The sequence below is a fragment of the Saccopteryx leptura genome, chromosome 3 (assembly GCF_036850995.1).
Source record: "Saccopteryx leptura isolate mSacLep1 chromosome 3, mSacLep1_pri_phased_curated, whole genome shotgun sequence".
Taxonomy (NCBI): Eukaryota; Metazoa; Chordata; class Mammalia; order Chiroptera; family Emballonuridae; genus Saccopteryx; species Saccopteryx leptura.
In genome coordinates this window covers 73,428,735-73,451,784 of record NC_089505.1, presented here as the reverse complement: position 1 = coordinate 73,451,784, position 23,050 = coordinate 73,428,735, and the positions used below count along the sequence as shown (strand labels likewise).

The window sequence follows — 23,050 nt, the reverse complement described above, 5'->3', positions numbered from 1 at the left end:
AGAGGAAGAGCGGCAGACGATCTAAAGTTTTCATTGATACTGGATCTTGAGGAAAGCCACTGAGAGCAAAGCCAGTAAAGTGGGGCTCCATTTCTCTGCAGCAATGAGAAAGGCACCACCAGAATGGAGAATCCAAATATATTACCATCAATTACTTTTTCACCACGGCCCTAGGATAATCCAATGGGGTCTTTCATCAGAAGATGCTGGGATAATTGTATACCTAGTGGCAGGGAAATAAATAAAGATCCTTAACTCTAGTCATAAAGAAAAATTAAGTCAGAATAGATCACAGTTTTAAGTATAATATGAGAAAGTATCAAACTTATAAAAGCATACAGGAAATAATCTTCCTGAACCCAAATTAGCCAGAGTTCTCAGAGAAGACAATAAAGGATGAAAACTAACAGTTGTGTTGAGGTACATAATTCCCATGATTACAGAGGGGGATATATTATTTAAAATAAAATTACCTTAAGGCCTGGCCGGGTGGCTATGTGGCTAGAGCATTATTCCATCACTGAGGGCATATATGAGAAGCTAGCAATGAGTGCACAACTAAAATGCAACAACTAAGTGGAACAATGACAAAATGCTTCTCTCTCTTCTGCTCTATCTTTTCCTTCCTCTCTCTCTCTCTCAAATCAATGGGAAAAAAATTTTTCTCACAGAGACAGAGAGAGTCAGAGAGTGGGACAGATAGGGTTATACAGACAGGAAGGGAGAGAGCTGAGAAGCATCAATTCTTTGTTGCAGCACCTTAGTTCTCATTCGTTGCTTTCTCATATGTGCCTTAACTGGGGAACTACAGCAGACTGAATACCCATTGCTCAAGCCAGTGACCTTGGGCTCCAGCTTGAGAGCCTTGCTCAAACGAGATGAGTTTAGGTCAAGCTGATGCCCTCGGGAGTCTCGAACCTGGATCCTCTGCATCCCAGGCTGATGCTCTCTGCACTGTGCCACAGTCTGGTTAGGCTAAAAAGAAATTTTAGATACTAACCGAAGCCCTGGCCAGTTAGCTAAGTTGGTTAGAACATCATTCAGAGCAGACATGGTTGTGGGTTTCATTCCTGGTCAAAGCATGTATAAGCAACCAAAGAATACATAAATAGGCCCTGGCCAGTTGGCTCAGTGGTAGAGCATCGGCCTGGCATGCAGGAGTCCCGGGTTCGATTCCCGGCCAGGGCACACAGGAGAAGCGCCCATCTGCTTCTCCACGCCTCCCCCTCTCCCTCCTCTCTGTCTCTCTCTTCCCCTCCCGCAGCCAAGGCTCCATTGGAGCAAAGTTGGCCCGGGCGTTGAGGATGGCTCCGTGGCCTCTGCCTCAGGCGCTAGAATGCCCCTGGTTGCAACAGAGCAACACTCCAGATGGGCAGAGCATCGCCCCCTGGTGGACGTGCCTGGTGGATCCCAGTCGGGCACATGCGGGAGTCTGTCTGCCTCCCCATTTCCAACCTCAGAAAAATACAAAAAAAAAAAAAAAATACATAAATAAGTGGAACAACAAAATGATGTATGTTTCTTTTTTTTTATCTCTTCCTTCCTATTACTATTAATTCAATAGGAAAAAATTTTTTTCTCTGACTGAGAAGTGGGGAGGCAAAGGGACAGACTCCCACATGCGCCTGACCAGGACATAACTGGCATGCCCACTAGGGGGTAAATCTCTGCCTATCTGGGTAATTGCTTCATTGCAACCGGAGTCATTCTACCACCTGAGGTGGAGGCCATGGAGCCAGGACTTCCACACCCTTGGCTAATGCTCTCAATAAATAAAATTTAGCAATTTTTAAAATCAGCCTGAACAGGCAGTGGCACAGTGGATAGAGAGTCAGACTGGGATGTGGACAACCCAGGTTCAAAACCCCAAGGTCGCCAGTTTGAGCCCAAGGTCGCTGGCTTGAGCAAGGGGTCACTCACTCTGCTGTAGCCCCCTGGTCAAGGCACATATGAGAAAGCAATCACTGAGAACTAAGGTGCCACAACAAAGAATTGATGCTCCTCATCTCTCTCCCGTCCAGTCTGTCTGTCCCTATCTGGCCCTCTTTCTGTCTCTCTCTGTCTCTGTCACAAAAAATAACTTTTTAAAATCATTTTTTACTGCCTGACCTGTGGTGGCGCAGTGGATAAAGCGTCGACCTGGAAATGCTGAGGTTGCCGGTTCAAAACCCTGGGCTTGCCTGGTCAAGGCACATATGGGAGTTGATGCTTCCAGCTCCTCCCCCCCTTCTCTCTCTCTGTCTCTCCTCTCTCTCTCTCTCTGTCTCTCCCTCTCCTCTCTAAAATAAATAAATAAACAAACAAATAAATAAATAAATAAAATCATTTTTACTAAAAAAAAATAAGAAATGTGCGCAGTTAGAGTCACTCTCTCAGAGTTTCTGTGTACCTGTCAGCGCTGCCCGGATGACCTCACAGAACCTCAACCCAGCTGCTCCCAGCTTCACTGCAGCTCTTAAAGGAGCCAAGCCCAGTAGGGGTGCTGCCCAGGGCCCCAGGAGCAAGAGGTCACAGCAGGAGGTGATGAACCCTCATGATATTTGACGAAAAAGGAATTTTTGCCTTCCCAGAATCAGACAACCTTTTCAAATGGGTGAGCACCATCCATGGAGCAGCTGGCACAGTCTATGAAGACTTGAGGTATGAGCTCTTTCTAGCGTTCCCCAGGGGCTACCCATACAGCGTGCCTACAGTGAAGTTTCTCATGCCCTGCTACCACCTCAGTGTGGACACTCAGGGTAACTTCTGCCTGGATATCCTAAAGGACAAGTGTTCTTGCCTGTATGACGTGAGGACCATCGTGCTCTCCATCCAGAGCCTGCTAGGAGAACCCAACCCTGACAGCCCACAGAACACACATGCTGTCCAGCTCTGGAAAAGCCCCGCAGCCGTTAAGAAGTACCTGCAAGAAACCTACGCAAAACAGGTCTCCAGCCAAGATCCCTGACCCAGGCTGTCCTGTCTCTGTCCTTGAGGTTTTTGTTTTTTTCCTTAGATGGTCTGTCCTTGCCTTGATTTCTGTACAGGACTCTGTATCTTCAGCTGTGGTGTATACTTGTTTTTGTTTTTTTTTAATTAAGTCTCTGGTTGAGCTTCTGTGGTGACTGTATTAAATAAATACATTTTGGGTTTAAGAAAAAAGAAATAAGGAAAGAAAAATTTTTAATTGTTATTTATGGATTTTAGCAAAGAGAGAATTAGAAACAGAGAGAGAAAGACAGGAACATTGGTCTGTTTTTGTATGTGCCCCAACCGGAGATTGATCCAGCAACCTCTGTGCTTCCAGTTGATCTCTAACTCACCGAGCTAGCCAGGAAGGGCTGGAGGGAAATGTCAACAGACTTAAATAAATAGGAAGCTTGACTGTGAGCAATATTCATAAATGAAAGCATTGTAAAGATGTCATGTCTACACCCTGGCTAGTGTACCGTGGATCGAGTGACTCCCTGGAGCAGTCCTGTTGCCGGTTCAGTCCTGGAGTTACCACCTTGATCATTAGGTCACCAGATGAGCCCCAGGACGGACATTTAACACATGAGAAGCAATCACTGGGTGTACAACTAAGTGAAACAAGTTGCTCTCTTCTGCACTAAATAGATAAATAAATAAATAAATATGTCATGTCTCCCAAATGTATATATAGATCCAGTGAAATGCCAATAAAAATTCTAAACTGTTACCTATTTTCATTTTTTAAAATTTGAAAGAATTTTTCTATCAGTTAATGAGAGCTTCAAGTCAGTACAATAGACAAACCAGCCAAAGTTGCGTAGAATATGCCTGTGCACAGACTCACGCATAGACAGCATGTGATGGCACAGGAAGTTCTGCAGGGAAGGGGATTAAAATGATTCTGGGACAATAAGACATCCACGCTAGAATGGGTGGACAAAGAGAAGAAGATGGAACCTTGTCTCAGACACACACAAACATTTTGGCAGACGGCTCTAAATGGAGCAGTACATAAAACTTACAGATACTGAAACACAGGGCCAAGTACCTCAATAGGTTGTAGCACTGCCCTGATATGCCAAGGTTGCAGGCTTGTTTGTTTGTTTTTCATTCAGTGACAGGAGGGGAGGCAGGAACAGACTTCTGCATGTGACACAACAGGGATCCACCTCGCAACCCCACTAGAAGGCCTTGCTCTGTTCATCTGGGTTGTTGCTCCATCGCTCAGCAAATTTTAGAGCCTGAGGTGGAGGCCATAGAGACATTGTGAGCACCTGGAATCAACTGGCTCCAATGGAGCCATGGCTGTAGGAGGGGAAGAGAGAAAGAAAGTAAAGCAAAAGGGGGAGGAGTGGAGTACCAGTTGGGCATTGCTCCTCCTCTGTGCCCTGTTGGGTAATCAATCCCGGGTCGTATACACTACGAGCCAACATTTCACAGCTGAGTAAACTGGCCAGGGAAAGATTTCAGGTTTGATTTCCAGTCACAGCACATAAAGGAATCAACCAGTGAATGCAGGGATGGGAGAAACAACAAATTGATGTTTCTCTCTTTCTCTCTCTCTCCCTACCCGCTCACTTTCTCTCTCTTGCAGATCAATGAATAAATATTTTAAAATGAAAGTAAGAAAGAAATGGGCCCTGGCCAGATAGCCTGGTTAGTCACTGTCATCTCTAAGCTCAGGTTTGCCAGTTTGATCCCTCGTCATGGCCCACACAGGAACAGAATGATGTTTCTGTCTCTCGCTCTCTCCTGTGCTCTCTCTCCAAAATCAGAAAATAAAAAAATAAATACAAGGCCCTGGCTGGTTGGCTCAGTGGTAGAGCGTTGTCCTGGCGTCCAGGAATCCCAGGTTTGATTCCCGGCCAGGGCACACAGGAGAAGGGCCCATCTGCTCCACCCCTCCCCCTCTCCTTCCTCTCTATCTCTCTCTTCCCCTCCCGCAGCCAAGGCTCCATTGGAGCAAAGTTGGCCCGGGCACTGAGGATGGCTCTCTGGCCTCTGCCTCAGGCACTGGAATGGCTCTGGTCACAACAGAGCAACGTCCCAGAAGGGCGGAGCATCTCCCCTTGGTGGGCATGCCGGGTGGATCCCGGTGGGGCGCATGCGGAAGTCTGTCTGACTGCCTCCCTGTTTCCAACTTTAGAAAGATACCAAAAAAATTAAAAAATAAATACAAGTAAATTAAAAAATGAGAAAATTTCTCAAAGTGATAAGATATGAAGAGATTTTAACAGGCACATAAACCACACTGTACACTAATACAGTGGAGGTCTGTAGCTGGAGGAAATGTAAAGGGTACATTTACTGTGGAAAACATTTCCATATCATCTATTCAGACTGAAGTTATAAACACACTAACATAAAGCACTTTCAGCCTGAAGAAAATGTCTGAACTATGCAACTCCGTGAAACACACACAAAAAAAGTGCACTGCTGAAACAGAAGTACAAGGATTTTCATGGCAGCTGAATGCTAACCATCTGGACTGCAAACAACACAAGTTCAGTTATTGGCAGGACCACCTGCCATGCACTCAAACTACGGCATGCTATGGGAAAATACCACCTTAGCTCTTTTAACATTTCTAAAGGATGATAAAACAAAAACATTTTTTAAGTGAAAAGACAGAGAGACAAATAGAAAAAAAGAGAGGAAAGAAGAGAGATGAGAAGCATGAACTCTTAGCTGCGGCACTTTAGTGTTTCATTGATATGATTCTAATACGTGTCTCAACCGGGGCAATTCAGCTGAGCCAGTGATGCCTTCCTCAAGTCAGTCACCTTGGGCTTCAAGGCAGCGACCATTAGGCTGAAGCCAGGAACATTGGGCTCATGTCTATGATCCCATCCTCAAGCCGATGACCCTGTGCTAAGCCAGCAATCTCAAGGCTTCAAACCTGAGTCCTCAGGCTCAGGTAGATGATCCAGCCACTGCACCACTGCCTGGTCAGGCCAAAAAACACCTTCCTTTGTGAAGCATATGGAATAAGTCTTTCATGGCTTGTAACTCCAAAAAATATTTACTGTGTGAGCATTATACAATAATTTATTTTGTTTTTTACATTTATTACACATACACACACACACATCACCCACCACATTCAAATTAAGCAAAAGAATCCTGACATTAAAAAATGTATGTGTTAGATTCAGGGAGTACTGGGGCTGCCAAAGAGTGTAACTATTGAAGGAACAGTAAGTGCTGATATGGCTCCTGTGAGGCTGGGAACAAAGAAGGTCAGAGACCCTTATCAGAAGTTTAGGTTTGAAATTCGCCACTAAGCTAAAACCGGCCCCTGTTGCTATGCTGCGTGTGACCTCCCTAGCCAATAGCTAAACTGCCACATCTGCTTCTGACCTATGCTTGCTCACTTAGGATATATAAGGGCTTGGCTGTAAGCTTCAGGCGCGGCTCCCATTTGCAGCTCCTTGTGGGCACGGTGTCTCCGGACATTTCGGGAGTTCGCCCCTGCGCAGGTTAAACTGGCCAATAAAGTAACATCTTAACTCCTGAAAGTCTCCGACATTTGTTCTCATACCCGGTGGATGCTACAGTATGATGTATGATTAGTTGATACAGGAAAAATTAGGCACAATTAAATAAAGTAAAAAGATTTAGAATGATGCTTCACTTCTGGCAGTGCAGTGAATAAAGCGTGACCTAAAATGCTGAGGTCTCCGGTAGGAAACCCTGGGTTTGCCTGATCAAGGCACATATGGGAGTTGATCCTGCCTGCCCTTCCCTGCCTTCTCTCTCTATATTTATTTATTTCTGTAAAAATAAATAAATAAAATCTTTAAAAATAGATTAAGACCAATTAAATGTATGATAAAACTATAAAGAAAATCCAGAAAGTGCTCTGTATGGGAAGCACAGGTTAAGTCAAGCCCCTGATGCTTCACCAAAACATCAGGAACACTCCAGGTGGCCTCTGCCAACACAACATGCCTGTCACTCTACAGTTAACATCCACACTTTAGTTTCAAGAAATAGACACCAGGTTCCTCCTAAAACAAATAGCCGCTTACTCCATCCAGTCCGGTTTCCCTCCTTTCCTACATTACAAGCCCCTTCTTTTAATTGTTCTTGTTGTAAAGTACCTGTACCTCACTTCCGTGGGTTTACATAGAGACACCAAGTCCAGATGAATTTTGAAGGGTTTTATTAAAGGAAATTTATTAAATATGCCAGTTGCATATGGCTGACACGGGGGCATTTGCAGACCCAAATCGTGCATGCCAAATACATTTCAGAGGCTGGTTATATACCCTTGATCACACACAGATTGGAAGGAGCATGACATCATGACACAATTCTTAACAAGCCCACAACATTTTTTAGGGAATTTACAAGAACATTAAAACTTCCAAAGTAATACAATCAAAGATATTTACAAATCTTTCAGTGTCTATCTTCCTTCCTTTGCCTAGAGGTAAGTTGCTCTCAGGACTCCAGGAAGGGAGGGAAGGCCTAAATCAGTGTAGGGTGGTATGTAAATTCTGTCTCTTATTGAAAGAGTAAAGAAGTTCCTCAGACAACCTTTATTCTATAGTTAAAACTAAATGACCCATTGTCCTTGCAAGCCAGAAGCTTCTACATTCTTCTTCCTCCCCTCACAAAGGAAGGACAAGACAGAGAGCCTGAACTTTCCTCCTAGAATATCAATATTAATTTATAACTTTTTGGTACCTTACCACATTCCCCACTGGTTTTATATCCTAAGTCAAATCCTTGACTTAATTTACTGAACAGCATGAGTCTGTGATATTTAACAGACAGCATTAATAACAATACAGTTCATTAAAGAAACAAATGTTACTGATTAATTTCTTATAAACTGTACCAACCATCTGCAATTTACATAAAATTAACTGGCTTTTGTAACAATTTACTTTTAATCATGTGGTAAGGTGCCAGAGAACTGTAAAACTTAGTATTGGCAATACCATTTTAAAGAGGAAAAGTCAAGCTTTCTGTCTTGTCCTTTCTTTAGAAAATGAAGGAAAAGGAATATAGAAGTCTCCTGACTACAAGGACATCTAAGGTCATTTGGTTTTAAGTTCTCTGAAAGGCTTAAGGTTATCAGAAGAACTTTGTTTTCCTTTCAATAACAGACAAAATTTACATACCACCCTACACTGATCTTAGCTCTCTCTCCCTTCCTGGAATCCTGAGATTAACGTGTACTTCTAGGCAAAGGAGGATAGATAGATACTAAAAGGTTTATGAATGTCTTTGATTATATTACCTTGAAAGTTTTAATGTTTTTTGTAAATCCCCTAGACAAATTGTTGTTGTGAGTCGGGGGCGCAGAGAGAGAGATCAGCAGACAAAATCATCAAGGACTAGCAAAGGACCACCGCTCACTCAGGCAAATGGCCCTGAGTTCATGCAGTGTCCTAATTTTATTCACAAGACTTTAAAAAGCTTGTTTACTGAGAAATTGGCATAACATCAAGAGTAACTTTTGCTTAAAGATACATGGAGTGCACCTGCAAGATAGCTTAGTAGCAACATAATATCAGAAGGCATTAATTGCTATTGCTTCTATGGATCCCACCACATTCCTCTCCTTATCTGAAGGGATAACCTTGGAAAGTACAGAAATCTTATGAGAATGTTTTACTGAGAAAAGCCCAGCAACTGCCTTCAGTCACATAGACCTGTTTCAGTGACCCGTCTTCAAGTCACAAAACAACTTTCTTGGCAAAACATTCATTTCTTGTTGGCTGTGTTCCCATCCAAGGCCATGCAATGGGTTATTCCACTACAACAAATGTTATAATCTTGTTAATGATTGTGTCATGCTGTCATGCCCCAGCAACCTGTATGTAGTCAAAGGGTATATAACCAACCTCTGAAATATACTTAGCATGCATGATTTGGGTCTGCAATTGCCCCATGTCAGCCATATGTGGCCAGCATATTTAACAAATCTCCTTTAATAAAACCCTTCAAAATTCACCTGGACTTGATGTGTCCACATAAACCCACTGAAGTGAGGTATGGTACTTTGCAGAATCTGGGGTACAGTACTTTACAACAGTCAGAACTTTTAATTTTAAAACCTTTATCCCAGGGGTTGGGAAACTTTTTGGCTGAGAGAGCCATGAATGCCACATATTTTAAAATGTAATTCCATGAGAGCCATACAATGACCTGTGTACATTATGCGTTATCTAATAAAAATTTGGTGTTGTCCTGGAAGACAGCTGTGATTGGCTCCAGAAACCCACAAACATGAACATGAGTGGTAGGAAATGAATGGATTGTAATACATGAGAATGTTTTATATTTTTAACATTATTATTTTTTTTATTAAAGATTTTTCTGCAAGCCAGATGCAGCCATCAAAAAAGCCACATCTGGCTCGTGAACCATAGGTTCCCGACCCCTGCTTTAACCCTTAGTGACAACCAAGCTGGCTGCTGGAGGGGCAAGAGGGGGTGCAGCTTGCCCTAAGGAGGGCCACTTCTCACCAGTTTTAAAAACAAATTTGATTAAAGTTTCCTTTACAATTTGATTCATGCATTCTACCTGCCCTGAACTTTTGGGGCCTGTGGGCACAATGTAACTTCAAATTAGTTTCTAATTAATATTAGGTTCCTTTCTTACTAGCTGTGAGATTTTGAACACAAATGCAGGCCTAACATTAGAATGGGTAAGCTAAATCCAGAAGGAATCCTACCTAGCAACTTCCTAACAACTATCACTGTGGCCCCACTTCTAGTAGGAAAAGCTTCTATTTATTTGTCAATTACTTTAGTCAAATTTATTTCTAAATGTTTACCTGAGAAAAGTTCCTCTCTCCTTGTTTCTTTGCACAATTTTGTTACTTTGCCTAATATTCACTTGGGCATAAATTAAACACTCAGATATTATGCCTTCTGTAATAGATTCTAAGTCTGGCTTTTTAATTATCCCTTTCCTGTTGGCAAAATCTTTTTCTAGTTGTTTTTGAATAAACCTTTAGTAACAAGGGTTTTAGTGAAGTTCGTAAAACCCCACTGGATTTATATAGCATTTTTCTACTCATTTGAATTCTGAATTCCTATGTTCCGATTTTGAGGCAGACTGGAAAAATGTAAAATAAACAACAAAATTAAAACAGCTAATGTTGCCCTGGCCGGTTGGCTCAGCGGTAGAGCGTCGGCCTAGCGTGCGGAGGACCCGGGTTCGATTCCCGGCCAGGGCACACAGGAGAAGCGCCCATTTGCTTCTCCACCCCTCCGCCGCGCTTTCCCTCTCTGTCTCTCTCTTCCCCTCCCGCAGCCAAGGCTCCATTGGAGCAAGGATGGCCCGGGCGCTGGGGATGGCTCTGTGGCCTCTGCCCCAGGCGCTAGAGTGGCTCTGGTCGCAACATGGCAACGCCCAGGATGGGCAGAGCATCGCCCCCTGGTGGGCAGAGCGTCGCCCCTGGTGGGTGTGCCGGGTGGATCCCGGTCGGGCGCATGCGGGAGTCTGTCTGACTGTCTCTCCCTGTTTCCAGCTTCAGAAAAATAGAAAGAAAAAACAAACAAACAAAAAAAAAAACAGCTAATGTTGCTTGAGCAGGTGGTGGCGCAGTGGATAGAGCATCAAACTGGGATGTGGAGGACCCAGGTTCGAGACCCTGAGGTTGCCAGCTTGAGTATGGGCTCATCTGACTTGAGCAAAAAGCTCACAGCTTGGACCCAAGGTCGCTGGCTCCAGCAAGAGGTTACTCGGTCTGCTGAAGGCCCTATGAGAAAGCAATCAATGAACAACTAAGGTGTTGCAACAAAAAACTGATGATTGATGCTTCTCATCTCTCTTCGTTCCTGTATGTCTGTCCCTATATATCCCTCTCTCTGACCCTCTTTTTGTCCCTGTAAAAAGAAAAAAGAAAAAAAAACCCAGCTAATGTTAACAAATGTTATAACAAGTATCTTAATATAATGAAGTAGTTAAAGCCTATTAAATTATTAAGCAAACTCTAAACTAATATAACAGGATTTAAAATAAAATTCTTACAGTCTTAAATGTCCTTAACATGTTAATGTAATTTCCCTAAGTCCATGTTGACACCATCACCACTTCATATTATTTTTAAATGTAACCTAATCCCACTTTAGTCTGAGAACTGTCCCAAGGAGTAGGAGTCACACATATTAAGGGAAAGTCCACAAGGCACTGGAGTTGTGGTCCCATTTTCACACTTTTCAGTTAGAGTCTAAGTCCCAATGACCACTGTTTCTAGCTGGCAATGATTCAGGTAGACTGGAAAAGCCATCTGCAGCACATATGGAGACAGAGCTTTTGTTTTCTTTAAACTGGAGAGATGAACCCAGGGTGCCTTTCTCTGGAGTTCTGCAACTGTGGTGTGGTAAAGAGAACCTTGGGATATGCTATACTGGGTGGCAGAGGTAAATTTATTTAACTTAGGAGTAGGTCCCAGCCTAAAATAGGCATGGGGCATTGTGACAAGAGGAATAAAAGAGACACTATACATTAAACAAAGCAGCAGAAAATAGGATTATCAATACCCACAACAGAGATCTTTGAGGGATAAATAAAACACAAACACTCAGGCAAGGCATAATAAGTGGCCCTCGTGTTTACAAGAAATGAGATCAGTTTACCTGCTACTTGGAAGTAACACCCTAGCCTCATCCACAGGAACGTGAGATGGGGCCAATGACCCTGGGCACCTTTAGCCTTCAGTGGCAAGTCCCAGCAGGCTTGGTAAGGCCAGGTCACAGGAGACTGGAGCAGGGCTGGAAGAGATTGAACCTTCCCTTAGAGGAGTGAGGGGGCAGCTTACCTTCCAGTGTCCCTTTTTTCCCACAGCAAAGGCATGACCCTGGTGGGGGCCGAAAAGCCTGGCAGGCTTTAGTTTAATGACCTTTCTTTCCACTCTTGAAGCAGAGCACTGATGGAGTCCTATTAAGCCCCTTCAGGGCATTGGAGCCTTTTAAGGGTGTATGCCAAGAGCTGGTATTTTGCCTGATCTCTTTTGGGCTCTATTTGCATTTTCTGTTTCTCTTGGTCATTATAGACCTTAAAAACCATGCTCAGAAGATCTCACTGAGGGGCTTGAGGGTCTGTATCTGTTTATATAAACTTTTGAGAAAAGACAAAAACAGCATTATTAGCTGGATCAAATAAAACAGGGTAAAATTTTGCAGGAGAAACAGGTTTGGCATCTCCATAGGATTCTAGAGTCTCTCCACTGCTGAATAACTCTGTACATTAGCATTTTTTTTTTCAGAGACAAAGAGAGACAGTCAGAGAGGGATAGACGGGGACAGACAGACAGGAACAGAGAGATGAGAAGCATCAATCATTAGTTTTTCATTGCGCATTGCGACTTCTTAGTTGTTCATTGATTGCTTTCTCATATGTGCCTTGACCGCGGGCCTTCATCAGACCGAGTAACCCCTCGCTTGAGTCAGCGACCTTGGGTCCAAGCTGGTGAGCTTTTTGCTCAAACCAGATGAGCCCGCACTCAAGCTGGCAACCTAGAGGTCTCGAACCTGGTTCTTCCATATCCCAGTCGGATGCTCTATCCACTGCGCCACCGCCTGGTCAGGCTGTACATTAGCATTTAAAAGAAACTTTTAAGTAAAAATCATAATAAAAATAGATTTGCAGGAGTTCGAGGATATAACTCCCCTTCTTTATATTTTATACAATTGACCTTTAAGACTGTTAGGCTAATCAATAGTATATCTGTTACTCTGGGTTTTGGTGACCTAAACATTGGACAATACTGCTTCAAAAATGATAATAAACTAAACATTACATAAAAAGACATTATTAACAATTATTATATATTTCCCAAATATTTTTTTAATTTTTTTTATTCATTTTTTAGAGAGGAGAGGGAGATAGAGAGAGAGAGAGGAGAGGGGGAGGAGCTGGAAGCATCAACTCCCATATGTGCCTTGACCAGGCAAGCCCAGGGTTTCGAACCGGCAACCTCAGCATTTCCAGGTCGACACTTTATCCACTGCGCCACCACAGGCCAGGCCTATATTTCCCAAATATTTAAACCAAGATTTCAATATCACAGGGCTATGAAACAGCAAATAAAAAGGAGAGTTAACAAAAGGCTTTTGAAATAGCATTACATTTCTAATATGGAAAATATTTTTTTTTATAATTTTTCACACAACAGTGGGAAACAATAAACCACTATTTCTAACCCAGTGGTCAGAAAAGTTACTAGTTAATAGAGCCAAATTTTAAATTTAAACTATATAGGTGGGTACACTCCCTACCGAGGTAGTGCCCATACATGGCACTCTGAGGGAGAGGTACACTCAAGGGGGCAAAAGGCAGTATGTGGTTTGTGAGCTGCTTGCAAGCAGCAGTTTGCCAACCAAGGATCTTAGGAAAGGGAAGGAGCAGGCCTGCACTTGTCTCTCCGCGGCCTTGGGCCCACTCTGTCATTGGTGCCAGTGGGTCAAACACAACAAACACGACCCTGTAGTTCAGAGTCACGGCTGCCGCAAGAGAGGTGGCACACACAGGCGGGTGCTGGCAACCTGAAGATTAAATCTGAACAAACGCAGAGGGTCAGGGAGGAGGCGACCAGAGCCAGAGGCAACAGCCTGGTCTCATACTTTTTCTGCTTTTATCTCACTCCTTTGCCTAGCCCGGCATTTCCAAGAACTAAGCTTGAATTTCACCTCCCTCCCGGCAGTTGTCTAGCTTTATTTTTTACAACAAAATCAGCAAATTAAAAATTATACATTTTATAAGTTTACTTTTCTAACAGTGGGCTATTTTAGCCTACATGAGATTTTTAATTTTCCCAGGGACATAGCAATCCCGCAATTCCATTCCCTGAGAATTTTCTTTTACAGTTTTCTACTATTATAGCTAAATCAGTGGGTCTCCCCCTTGAATCCCATGCCTCCTATGTTAGACAACAGCCATGCCACACAAAGGAATTGGGGAAGGGGAGGGGAAACTTGGAGGGAACCTAACACCTGTCTTGGCCCCAGGGGAGAGAGTTGGAACCCTTCTATAATTTTTTTATACCAGTGGAGGGCAATAAGCCACCACCCACAACTCAGGGAGGGCCCACGTGACCCCTATGTCCTAGGGAGGGAAAGGGGAGAGGCAGCTGGAGGGCCTGTTTCTGATAATTTTATTTTCTATCATTCTATTATTTATTCTGGAGTTACAATTTATTTCAAGGAACTGATAACCAGCAAGACCCACGCCTGTGGTTTGTTCATTTTTAAACCTTTCTACCTGGCCCTCTTTCCTTTTCTTTTTCTAAGATTTTTTTCCTTTTTTTTTTTTTTTTTTTTTTTTGTATTCTTCCGAAGCTGGAAATGGGGAGGCAGTCAGACAGACTCCCACCCTGCGCCCGACCGGGATCCACCCGGCATGCCCACCGGGGGCAATGCTCTGCCCATCGGGGCATCGCTCTATCGCGACCAGAGCCACTACAGCGCCTGGGGCCGAGGCCAAGGAGCCATCGCCAGCGCCCGGGCCATCTTTTGCTCCAATGGAGCCTCGGCTGCGGGAGGGGAAGAGAGAGACAGAGAGGAAGGAGAGGGGGAGGGGTGGAGAAGCAGATGGGCGCCTCTCCTGTGTGCCCTGGCCGGGAATTGAACCTGGGACTTCTGCACGCCAGGCCGACGCTCTACCACTGAGCCAACCGGCCAGGGCCTCTAAGATTTTTTAAAACAAAGTTCTAATCTTTAATTCTATTCCTAACCTGTATCTTCCAAATGGGTGAAACTTCTTTTGGTCAGTAGGTGGATATCTGAAACTAGCTTCTATTCTATACTTCCTCCAGTCACCTCACCCTTACTCTAACACCCTTCCCCCCAGAGGCTAGAGAAACACTTCCCTTGGCTGCTTATAATATGGGACATTTATTTTTTCAATGTCCTTCTTCCTTACAATATGTGCATTGATTTTTTCTTAGCATAGTCCTAATTCTTTTCCATTTTTTTTAATTTTTTATTTTTATTTTATTTTATTTTTTTATTTATTCATTTTAGAGAGGAGAGAGAGAGAGACAGAGAGAGACAGAGAGGAGAGACAGGGGGGAGGAGCTGGAAGCATCAACTCCCATATGTGCCTTGACCAGGCAAGCCCAGGGTTTCGAACCGGCGACCTCAGCATTTCCAGGTCGACACTTTATCCACTGCGCCACCACAGGTCAGGCCTAATTCTTTTTCTTGAATTGATTCCTTCCCCTCCCTCTTTATTTCACTCCCTTAGGGGCCCTTTGCCCTTAAAAGAGTTCATTTCTTGAAGTGCTGTTACTGATACTTTAGTTATTCTTTTATCATGTTTCAGACTCAAATCTGGCCTGACTAGGAAGACAGTCACCCTCCTTGTATTGAGCATGCTTTTAGCCATTTTGGCGGATTCACTGTTAAATTTAGCCATTGATCAATGTATGGAAACTGACCAGGGTAGCCTGGATCTTCAGTTATGATGTTCCAAACTGCTCTTACTAGCCGGGGGTTAAAAGTTCTGGCCGATGGCTATACAACCCTGAAGGTGGGCCATTCTGATTCACAGAGAGAGCATAGCCTTTTCTTGGACCATTTAATTCCGTATTCACGGCTGTCTCCATAAGCATCTTGAAAGTGCTTTAGGAGACAACCTAAGGGGGTCCCCTGTGTACTGGGCCCTCCTCCCATATTTAATAGATAGGGCCAACAATTTACAAAATTGAAACTGTCCAGGAAAACCCAGGAATTAACATACTATTAAAAGCAAAAAGATAAGACAGATAGTAACTAGCACCTAGAATAAAGGATGTTTAACTATAGAGGTATTAATTATTACACAAGAAAAGGGGAAGGAGCCAACAGAAGAGAATAATTTCTTCAGGAGAGAAGTTAACAGAGTGCCCTGAAGCCAAATGTCTTGGCTCTAAGAAGAAAGAGAATTTATAGTACAGACAATTCACCATTTAAGATTGTCCTCTAGGCTCTGGCCAGTTGGCTCAGCAGTAGAGCGTCGGCCTGGCGTGCGGGGGACCCGGGTTCGATTCCTGGCCAGGGCACATAGGAGAAGCGCCCATTTGCTTCTCCCCCCCCCTCCTTCCTCTCTGTCTTTCTCTTCCCCTCCTGCAGCCAAGGCTCCATTGGAGCAAAGATGGCCCGGGCACTGGGGATGGCTCCTTGGCCTCTGCCCCAGGTGCTAGAGTGGCTCTGGTCACGGCAGAGCAACCCCCTGGAGGAGCAGAGCATCACCCCCTGGTGGGCAGAGCGTAGCCCCTGGTGGGCGTGCTGGGTGGATCCCGGTCGGGCGCATGCGGGAGTCTGTCTGACTGTCTCTCCCCGTTTCCAGCTTCAGAAAAATTTTAAAAAGCCTGACCAGGAGGTGGCGCAGTGGATAGAGTGTCAGATTGGGATGCAGACGAACCCAGGTTCGAGACCCCGAGGTCACCAGCTTGAGCGCGGGCTCATCTGGCTTGAGCAAAGAGCTCACCAGCTTAGACCCAAGGTCGCTGGCTCCAGCAGGGGGTTACTCAGTCTGCTGAAGGCCCGCGGTCAAGGCACATGTGAGGAAGCAATCAATGAACAACTAAGAAGTCGCAACACGCAATAAGAAACTGATAATTGATGCTTCTCATCTCTCTCCGTTCCTGTCTGTCTGTCCCTGTTTATGTCTGCCTCTGTAAAAACAAAACAAAACAAAACAAAAAACAAAAACAAAAAAAAAAGGTTGTCCTCTAGTTTTAAGCTAGAAACTTCCAATTTTTGACTCAAGAACTTAAGCCAGGCCTTAAAATCAGACACATTTAAACATTAAACAAAAACTTTACATACACAAATCACAGATCAAAAAATTTAAATGAGCACAATTTAGTTATTTCAATTAAAATTATATCAGTGATTTTTTCCTGACAAACAGATCACTTTTCAATTTAAGTACACAGCTCAATAGACATGGGAAGGGTTCCCCCTAGTGGCTGCTCAGATGCTCACAGGCCATGTTTCTAGAATTTAGGCTCTGGCACCAGAGATTCTTACTTATACACCAATTACTCAGGGGGTATTAGACAGAAACATTAAAAACAAAGACTGAGATCTCGACAAACACAGTGGTGTCCCTGGAAGTCATAAGATGAGATTGATCAGCTCAGTATCAACTCAGTCCCTACTCAGGAACTGAGAACACCCCTAAACGTCCGCACTAATGTCTCCATCTGAGAGCACTACTAGATGTTTCTGGAAGTTCGAGGTGGGATCTGGTCCCCATTAATGCCTTCTTAGAGCATGAACAAATGTGCAAACAAAAATAGATGTCTCTGAAAGCCTGAGGCAGAACTGATCAACCTGGTCAACTCAGTTCCCACTAATTGTCTTCCTAGAGTACGAATAAATGTGCACACAAAAGGACATCTCCAGAAGCCCAAGGCAGAACCAAGTCCCCACTAATGTCCTTCCAGAGTACAACCAGACATCTCCCAGTGGAGCCCAAGGCAGGACCAAAAACTCTCCACTGACGTCTTGGTCTTGAAGAGCCTATTACATGAGTGAGATTGCATTCGGTCTACACAATGACCCAAATTGACTAGTCCCAAACAGAATTCAGCAAAGCAAAATATATGCCTCCTCAATCTTTCTGGAAAATTATCCAGATTGTCAAATTTGGGAACCAGGGGGCATCTGCCAAAGAATTGTCCAAACCCACAGGAAAACAGAGAGTCCTGAAAATATCTCAGATGGCACCTCTCCTTGAGATTCCAGCGGGTTTGGGCAGCTCCCTGGAGAGACCAGCCAATTCGGGGTATCTCTAACCAGTGACGCGAAACACAGCAGCCCCACGTTGGGCGCCAGTTGTTGTTAAATACCTGTACCTCACTTCCATGGGTTTACATAGAGACACAAACTCCAGATAAATTTTGAAGGGTTTTATTAAACGAAGAGATTTATTAAATATGCTGGCCGCATATGGCTGACACAGGGGCATTTGCAGACCCAAATCGTGCATGCCAAATACATTTAAAAGGCTGGTTATATACCCTTGATCACACACAGGTTGGGGGGAGCATGACATCATGACACAATTCTTAACAAGCCCACAACATTTGTTTAGGGGATTCACAAGAACATTAAAACTTTCAAAGTAATACAATCAAAGATATTTACAAATCTTTCAGTGTCTATCTTCCCTCCTTTGCCTAGAGGTAAGTTACTCTCAGGATTCCAGGAAGGGAGGGAAGGCCTAAATCAGTGTAGGGTGGTATGTAAATTCTGTCTCTTATTGAAAGAGTAAAGAAGTTCCTCAGACAACCTTTATTCTATAGTTAAAACTAAATGACCTATTGTCCTTGCAAGCCAGAGCTTCTACATTCTTCTCCCTCCCCTCCCCAAAGGAAGGACAGGACAGAAAGCCTGACCTTTCCCTCCTAGAATATCAATATTTTGCAACTTTTTGGTACCTTACCACACTTTTATCCCACCCTCTCCCTTTTCCCCAGGATCACCTCCCATCCTGGTGTTCCCGCTCATTTTCCCTGCACCCAACAAGCAACTATTTACTCATCTTTCTCCCCTTATTGGAGAAAGAATAGCATCTACATTATCAGTCTGGACAGCAGAACCCCAGGAAAGGAGCACACCTCCCTATCCTCTTTCTCACCTCTTTTCAATTTATCTCTCTCCCTGCCTGACAGAACAGGGAATATTGTTCCTCTGCGGGGAGGATGCTTACCTTTGCCTTCCTACTACCTGGACAGGAACCTGTGCATTAACATTCCTCTCTCCCAATGGTGATGTAGCCCTCAACAACCAGTCTCTACCCATTCCAGGGATTCAGCAGCTCCGGCACAGAAGGGCAGTGCAGCTCACCCCTCTCTTAGTAACTTTCCACATAACTTCAAAGGTTGAGACAGGTTCAGAAGGACTGGCCACCTCTGTCCTAACCTCCCTTATAATTATCACTTAAGTATTCATTCTTTTTTTTTTTTTACAGAGACAGAGAGAGAGTCAGAGAGAGGAATGGGTAGGGACAGACAAACAGGAATGGAGAGAGATGAGAAGCATCAATCATCAATTTTTTATTATGGCACCTTAGGTGTTCATTGATTACTTTCTCACATGTGCCCTGACCATGGGGCTACAGTAGACCAGGTAACCCCTTGCTCAAGTTAGTGACCTTAGGTCCAAGCCAGTGAACTTTTTTTTCCCTCAAACTAGATGAGCCCGCTCTCAAGCTGGCGACCTCGGGGTCTCGAACCTGGGTCCTCTGCATCCCAGACCGATGCCCCATCAACTGCGCCAAAGCCTGGTCAGGCTGAAGTGTTTATTCTTGCAGGCTGCTGCTTCACCCCGTGCACCAGAGGTCTTATAAAGAGGCTGACTGAGACAGTGGTTACAAAAACCACCAGTTACATTTTCCTCCTCCAGGCTGTATACCAACCAGTTCCCCAGCAAGTGACTGCCTAAGGACATTTTCCAACCAGTTTAGGTCTGCTGACTCTCGTCTCTATCCCCTGCCCCATAAATACTTCACCAACCCTAACTAGCAGGAAGCTGTTACAGAAAATGATGAGACAGACCTTCATTCTTTTTCCATAAACAACAAAGGCTGAAATGTAAGGTTTGGGTCCAGGGCACTTTTAGAACCAGAGTCCCCTTTAAAAGTCATATTCTCTTTCTTGGGTAAACAAGTGCTTTTTAGTTTTGCTTGCTTGTATTGGGCAGCGCCTTGTGTGTATAGTCTATGGAAGGCTGCTGCTTGTCCTCAGGGAGGCAGATTGCAAACTGCAGATTGCCTGCCTCTATGGGGAGGAGTAATTTTTTGCTATTGTTTGCAGGAGTAGGGGTGTTTCCACCTAGTCTGTTTTGCTGCAGAGTCCAGAGAGAGAGAGAGAGTGCTGATGAGTTTGGCAGCCTTGTTGACACTGGTGGAGACCTGTGAGTCCAGAGGGTGAGTCCAGAGAATGAGTCTGGGTTGTGGAACTGCAGACCAAGTTGGAGATAGGGAGCCTTGCCTGTTTGCTGTTCGCAATTATGAGACTTTAATAAACGGAATGGCCCACCTTCTTCTGGCCCCACAGTTTCTTTACCATCTGCTCGAATACATTGGGAACCTGCATCTGCATGGCCAGGGCCACAACCACTGGCCTTATACCCCCTCATCCAATTTCTTACTTGAAGAATACTATTGTCCTAGTTGGGAATAGCTCGGTTGGTTATGGCGTCGTTCTGGTACACAGAGCTTGCTAGTTCGATCCTGCGCAGGGCACATACAAAAACAAATCCATGTTTCTGTCTCTCCCTCTTCTCTCTCTAAAAATTAAAAATAATAATAAAATAAAAAAGAATACTATAAATATTTTTATGTCATAAAATCTGGATACTGGATGAATCATATTTTGTGAAAATATCCTTATAAAAACTGTTAACTGCAGACACTGTGGCGGGTGAAATTTCTGAGAAAGCAACAGGACACAGATGTCCAATACAATCCCACTTTCCTATTTTGTATTAGCGAGTGGAGCCAATGCTTGAGATAAGACATAAGGTAGCTGCTTGGATAAGAAAACAAGACCCGTACATATGCTGTCTACAAGAGACACACCTTAAAACAAATGATGCACATAGACTGAAGGTAAAAGGATGGCAAAAAATATTTCATGCAAATGGAAGTGACACACCACTTGAGTTATGCTTGGTTTTTTGGCGAATTTTGACACACCAAGCTCAAAAGATCGCCCGTCACTGACCTAGGGTGTCTGTGCCACCATCTCATCCCTTTGCCCCTCTTTCTCTGGGGGCTTTGTCTTATTGAACCTATTGTACACATTTATAATGTCATTCTCTAAATACTTTATTTTTTCCAGTAGCATCTCAAACTAAGGTGGTGATCCTTATAGCATTTTTCAAGCCTGTGTATTATTATTTATACTGTTCTTGTAGGTTGTTGTCCTGAGGTCTGAGATCCAGGTATCCTTCTGTAAATGAACTTGTCATGGAGAGAGACATGTGGTGACTCCATTAGTTCATATTATGAAAGTTTATGTAACGTAACCCATTTAATATAATTGGGAGAGATTATAAATGAGTGAAAGTTTTTATGTGATTAGTTGTATATGTGAATATTTGTGAATTTACAATGAAAATCATGTGAATGAGTAATTGTGTATGTGTGTGTGTTTCTTTTGTCTTTTTTATCTTTTTTTTTTTTTTTTTTTTGTATTTTTCTGAAGTAAGAAGCAGGGAGTCAGAGAGACAGACTCCTGCATGTGCCTGACTGGGATCTACCCAACATGCCCACCAGAGGGTAATGCTCTGCCCATCTGGGGCATTGCTCCATTGCAACCTGAGCCATTCTAGTGCCTGAAGTGGAGACCATATAGCCATCCTCAGCACCCAGGCCAACTTGCTCCAATGGAGCCTTGACTGCAGGAGGGGAAGAGAGAGACAAAAAGAAAGGAGAGGAGGAAGGGTGGAAAGGCAGATGGGCGCTTCTCCTGTGTGCCCTGGCCGGGAATCGAATCTGGGACATCTACATGCCAGGCCGATCCTCTACCCCTGAGCCAACCAGCCAGGGCCTTCTTTTTTATCTTTGGAGAGAGGAGAGAGAGAAAGGCAGTGGGAGTGGAGTGGGAAGCATAAACTCATAATTGTTGCTTCTCATCTGACCAGGCAAACCTGGGGTTTCAAAGTGGCAACCTCAGTGTCCCAGGTTGAGGCTTTATCCACCATACCACCACAGGTCAGGCTATGAGTGTGTATTTCTGACACTGCCCATGCATGCGTGTAATTGCAGTTGTGTTTGTATAAATGAGGTCCTGTGAATGTGTGGTCTGGAAGGCCTACAATTATGGCTGTACATGTTGCCTTGAAACTTGGATGTAAATGGATTGGGAAACTAGAGAAAACTGTGGATTCATTCATAGGACAAATAAAAGAATTTGTTTCAACTCCTAATTTATGTTTCTTAATTACCAAAGTAAAAAGTGCTCATTCTAGACAACTCAACAAAAACACAAATGTAGAACAAAGTGGCCACCACAGGACTCCTGAATTTGTGAAGTAGCATAGCTCCCTGCCAGCACTCAGGCCTGTGCCCAGGCACATGTTCGGCTCCATCCATTGAAAAATAAGAATATAGAGGAAGGGAAGACTTTGTAAAGCATGTGATTATCTAACCACTAAGCTATACACCTGAAACTAACACAAAATGTCAAATGTAGACTATATGTGAAAAATAAAATTGAACAAACTATATAAAACAAATGACTCTGCGCCTGAGAACACCTCCCTGTGTCAATGGTTCCTGAGTCCCCCCCAACCACCCAACTTCCTCCCAACAACTCCCATGCACAAAATATGCAGCTCTGAGCTAGTTTCTCACAAACCTGTGCCCCAGAACCTTCCCTGAAATCTATTGTACTTGCCAGCTCCGAGGACATGACTAACATTCTTTCTTATTCTTCAGTTATAGTTTGCTTGGTCATAGGCAAGGCAGCTGTGATTCTTAAATGGTTAACATCATAATTTTAACTAAAAACTAAATTCTAGTTGTTTTATGATTTGCTATCCATTTCATCCTCAATACTGGCTTCACATGTAGGATCCTATGGGGTTTCAGGAAACCCTATCACCTGTGCTCTGTCATTCCTGTTCTTCCTTTCTGTCCATTGCTGAGCCTTCAGGACACATTTCCTTTTTTGTGTGACTGAGAGAGGAACAGATAGGGACAGACAGAAATGGAAAGAGACAAGAAGTGTCAATTCTTCATAGTAGCACCTTAGTTGTTCATTGACTGCTTTCTCATATGTGCCTTGACCAGGGGGCTACAGCAAAGGGAGTGACCCCTTGCTCTAGCCAGCAACCTTTGGGATCAAGCCAGCTACCATGGGGTCATGTCTATAATCACACGCTCAAGCCGACGACCCCGCGCTCAAGCTGGTGAGCCTGCACTCAAGGCGGTGAACTCAGTTTCAAACCTGGATCCTGCCTGTACGATCCCTCTTTACCGTCCAAACTTACATCCAGGGAAGCAATGGGCAGCAACAGCTTGTCCCGGGCTTACTCCCTCATTCGGTTTGGACGTATAATTGTAGGTTGAGCCTGACCTGTGGTGGTGCAGTGGATAAAGCGTTGACCTGGAAATGCTGAGGTCGCCAGTTCGA

The 23,050-nt window shown here is 43.9% G+C and overlaps 1 pseudogene; it reads left to right on the top strand.

Annotated features, from left to right (window-relative positions):
* The first annotated feature begins 2,406 nt into the window (after window positions 1-2,406).
* Window positions 2,407-2,947, top strand: LOC136397442 (ubiquitin-conjugating enzyme E2 C-like; annotated as a pseudogene).
* Window positions 2,948-23,050: the final 20,103 nt, after the last annotated feature.